Source organism: Salvelinus namaycush, chromosome 13 (genome assembly GCF_016432855.1).
Source record: "Salvelinus namaycush isolate Seneca chromosome 13, SaNama_1.0, whole genome shotgun sequence".
Taxonomy (NCBI): domain Eukaryota; kingdom Metazoa; phylum Chordata; class Actinopteri; order Salmoniformes; family Salmonidae; genus Salvelinus; species Salvelinus namaycush.
The window spans coordinates 34,549,614-34,554,925 of record NC_052319.1 but is presented as its reverse complement, the minus strand read 5'-3'; positions in this window follow the sequence as shown (position 1 = coordinate 34,554,925).

Genomic DNA, 5,312 nt, shown 5'->3' with positions numbered 1-5,312 from the left:
TGCATGTCAGAGCAAAAATAAAGCCATGAGAACTGAAAATGGCGCCAGAAGAAATGGCAGAAGTTTTACGGGCGCCCAACCAATTGTGCCGCCTGACTAACCGGTGTCTGTATGTAGCCTCGCTACATTTATAGGTCAAAGGAATTGGGGTCAAAGGAATTGTACGTAGAGCTCTGAGACAGGATTGTGTTGAGGCAGAGATGTTGGGAAGGGCACCAAAACATTTCTGTAGCATTGAAGGTCCCCAAGAACACAGTGGCCTCCATTATTCTTAAATGGAAGAAGTTTGAAACCCCCACCAAACCACTGCCCTGCCTAACTGAGCAAATGGGGGAGAAGGGCCTTGGTTGGGGAGGTGACCAAGAACCTGATGGTCACTCTGACAGAGCTCCAGAGTTCCTCTGTGGAGATGGGAGAACCTTCCAGAAGGACAACCATCTCTGCAGCACGCCACCAATCAGGCCTTTATGGTAGAGTGACCAGACAGAAGTCACTCCTCAGTAAAAGGCACATGACAACTCGCTTGGAGTTTGCCAAAAGGCACCTCAAGTCTCTCAGACCATGAGAAACAAGATTCTCTGGTCTGATGAAACCAAGATTGAACTCTTTGGCCTGAATGCCAAGCGTCACGTCACGTCTGGAGGGAACCTGGCACCATCCCTATGGTGAAGCACGGTGGTGGCAGCATCATGCTGTGGGGATATTTTTCAGCAGCAGGGACTGGGAGACTAGTCAGGATCGAGGGAAAGATGAACGGAGCAAAGTACAGAGAGATCCTTAATGAAAACCTGCTCCAGAGCGCTCAGGACCTCAGACTGGAGCAAAGTTTAACCTTCCAACAGGACAACGATCCTAAGCACACAGCCAATACAATGCAGGAGTGGCTTCGGGACAAGTCTCTGAATGTCCTTGAGTGGCCCATGCAGAGCCCGGGACTTGAACCCGATCAAAAATTTTAAAGTTCCTTGGTGTCTATATCACCAACAAACAATCATGGTCCAAACATACCAAGACAATCGTGAAGAGGGCACAACAAAACATTTTCCCCCTCAGGAGACTGAAAAGATTTGGCATGGGCCCCCAGATCCTCAAAAGATTCTACAGCTGCACCATCGAGAGCATCCTGACCGGTTGCATCACCGCCTGGTATGGCAACTGCTCGGCATCTGACCGTAAGGCGGTCAGAGGGTAGTGCGAAAGGCCCAGTACATCACTGGGGCCAAGCTTCCGGCCATCCAGAACCTATATAATAGGCAGTGTCAGAAGAAAAGCCCATAAAATTGTCAGACTCCAGTCACCCAAGTTATAGACTGTTTTCTCTGCTACCGCACGGCAAGCGATACCGGAGCGCCAAGTCTAGGACCAAAAGGCTCCTCAACAGCTTCTACCCCCAAGCCATTAGACTGCTAAACAATTCATAAAAATCACCACCGGACAATTTACATTGACACCCCCCACCCCCACCCCTTGTACACTGCTGCTGCTCACTGTTTGTTTGTTACCTATGCGTAGTCACTTTGCCCCACCTACATGTACTGTACAGATTAACTAGCCTGTACCCCTGCACACTGACTCAGTACCGGCGCCCCCTGTATATAGCCTGGTTATTGTTATTCTTATTGTGTTACTTTTTATTATTACTTTTTATTTTAGTCTACTTGGTAAATATTTTCTTCTTCTTGAACTGCACTGTTGGTTAAGGGCTTGTAAGTAAGCATTTCACGGTAAAGTCTACACTTGTTGAATTCGGTGCATGTGGCAAATAAAGTTTGATTTGATTTTGACATCTCTGGAGAGACCTGCAAATAGCTGTGCAGCAACACTCCCCATGTAGAAACACCTCCACTACACCTTCATTTCTTTGATCTCCACCCCAAAAGAATAGTTGTGAATAGAATACCATTCTCATGCTTAAGTTCAAGGTCAGAATACACATAGATAGAAAAGTAAATTAAAAAGGCAATTACATTCCTTTTACGCTCACTTAACTCGGGTCGGAATTCCCACTATGACCATAATATATACATACACACCTCCTACGCACATGCAAAACTGTTATAAACAGGAAAACGTGTCCACACATATGCACAATAGCTCTCTCGCTAACTCACTGCACCACCCTGGGCTCACTGCCATCCAGGAAGACTCTCATTGCTCTGGATGACCAGGTGCTTTCACTCTCTCCGAGGCTAACATGAGCAAAACTCTCAAAAGAGTGAATACTCACAAGCCGCCGGCCCAGATGGCATCCCTGGCTGCGTCCTCAGAGTGTGTGCTGACTAGCTGGTGGGCTTCTTCTCAGACATCTTCAAACTGTCCCTGTCCTAGGCTGTAGTCACCTGCTTCAAGGAGACCACCATCATCCCAGTGCCACCCTCTGCAACTGGATCCTGGACTTCCTGACGGGCAGACCACATTCTGTGAGAATTGGTAACAACACCTCATCCACACTGACTCTTAACATAGGGCCCCCCCCCCAGGGGTGTGTCATCAGCCCTCTGCTGTACTCCCTGTTCACCCACGACTGCGTAGCTTTGCAGGACCCCAACTCCGTCATCAAATTTGATGACGACACCACGGTTGTAGGCCTGATAACTAACAACAATGAGTCAGCCTATAGGAAGGAGGTAAGTGAACTGGCATTATGGTGCCAGGAGAACAGCCTCTCAACAAAACAAAGGAGTTGACTTCAGAAAGCAGAGCAGGGAACATACCCCGATCTACATCAACAGAACTGCAGTAGAGTTTTAAGTTCCTCAGCGTCCACATCATAAGGACTTGACATGAACAAACAACAACACCACTCTTGTCAATAGGGCGCAACAGCATCTCTACTTCCTATGGCCTCTGAAGAAATTCGGCATGCCACCCCAGGTCCTCTCCAAATACTACCGCTGCACCATTGAGAGCGTCCTGACCAGTTGCATCACTGCCTGATACGGGAATTGCTCCATCCACAACTGCAAGGCCCTCCTCTAGTGGGTGGTGAAGATGCCCCAGTACATCACTGGGACCGTGGTCCCACCCATCCAGGACATCTATACTTGAAGCAGTGCCTGAGGAAGGCCTGCAGCATAATCAAGGACCCCACACACCCCAGACACAAGTTGTTCACTCCCTTACGGTCAGGCAGACCGTATTGGATGATGAGGTCTGATAGAAACTGTCTCTGAGCATGTTGGTATCTACAAGCCATCAGACTGCTGAACACTTGAACTGAACTGACCACCTGCACTGACCCTCACACCGTAGCACACACATACACCTCTGCTGGTACCAGACTCTTATGATTGCTAAATACTGTGCAATTTAAACAATTCCCCCTTACCCAAAACGTGTAAACATTGGATAATAAATTGTGCCTTGCTGTATTATACTTATGCTAAAATGTTTATTCTATTCTACTGAGCCATTTACTTTTTGTTTGTATTCTTATCTTTTATTATTTCTTGTTACGTTGTCGAGAAGGAACCTGCAAGTAAGCGTTCCGTCGGACGGTGTATACCATATGTATCCCATACAGTGGCGATTTTAGCATAAATCTTGGTGGGGCAAGCCACTACACAACACTAACCAATACATTAATTGCACTATAACGGTGACAAACGGTGCTCAAAAACTGTTAGGACCTACATAAAGCTGTCCCAACAGCAGAGCTTTGGTTTCAGCACCATGGAGTGAATCTTTACCACCACTACACCTGGCTATTAGCAAAGCCTTTTCTGGCAGCGAAACAATTCATTCAGTCTCATTTACTGCCTTTTTACAAAACATAGCTGATATGGCTGACTTGTTTAAACAAATGTGGGTTCTGACAATTGAGATGTACAAACAATGGCATAAGGGAATGATGAGCGGATAAGAGGCAATAACTAATTTCGATGAAGATATGAATGAGCTAAGACGGACATAGTCAAAACTATTTGTTCAGCACTTTTGAAATATACAGCGACAGAATTCAGAATATGGGCCGTTCTTACAGTATTCTCCCTGTACACCAAGTCAGAACTGTAGGATAAATAAAGGGGGCATATAAGCAGCAATGAAAGCTCTTACAATATTCAATGATGACATTTCTCTAGGCTACATGTGCACCACCAAGTCAGGAGAGTAGGCTAAGCTATGAAGGGGAAAGGGACCAAATTATTAGGGTGAGGAACATGGGCTACTTACAGCTTACTACACAACATACACTTAAAATTACTTTCTTAGCTACAGTATACATACTGTATCTCCCTGGCATAATACATAATTTATGAAGCATCATACAATAGATTGTTGGACTCCCTTTGTGCTGTGCTCACTTGAACAGGAAGGTGGCACGGCAGTCCTTGTGGGGAAATGTTGTCATGAAACTGTCATCAAAGTCTGGCATTCTCTGGATTTATGGTGCTTTCAAGACAACTGGGAACTTGGAAAAAAACAAGGTAGAAACATGACGTCAGTGATATTCAGGTCGGAGCTCTAGAAAGAGGCCCGAGTTCCTAACTTGGAATTCTGAGTTGGATGACCATTCAAAACGTATTTTCCCAGTCGGAGCTCGTCCCCCCCCCCCAGAGTTCCCAGTGTTCTTGAACTCACTGAAGTCTGAGATTTCCCAGTTTCCAGTTATTTTGAACGTGGCCAATGTATTCAACCTTTTCTGGCCCGTGGTGTTGCATGTGAATGTTTATCCTTTTAAACTTGGAAAAGAGAGCCTTAAACCCAGACTTGGACCACACACCCTTTCCAACGAATAGCAGGGCAAGCAAAATAGTGATTGCTTTGCAACGCTTGCAGTTAGCCACTGATTCTTTCCAAACCACTCATTGTTGAATTTGCAATTTACAGCTTGTTGGGTAATGTTTATGTCCAATGGCCGATGAGCACCGATAAGTTTATCTATAATTTTTCATATGACAAGGATTGAAAAGGATTTTCCAGTAGATTGACGACGTGATTCATGAAGATGACTGCTTGTCTTGCTTGCTAGCTAAGATTTAGAAATTATCAGTCCAATCAAGGCTACGGTAGATATAACATGATTTGACGTCATTTTATCTGTGGCCAATGGCCTTGAGCCTTCTTGGATGTGCACTTCTAATGTAAATCTATGGCAACACCCAAGGGGCTTGAACTTTCTAGCTCTCCCTGTAGATTTTGTGGTAACGTAGTGTCCCCATGAGTAAAAGAAAAGTGAGCCAATCACAGCGCAATTACCAACCCCTACACTCTGTATGTTCCGCTGGCTGCCCCTCCAACACAGAAGGCACTGAGCCAGGCTGAAACACCTGCATTCTGGAACTGCCTTACTCAAGAAAAAAAAGAGACCA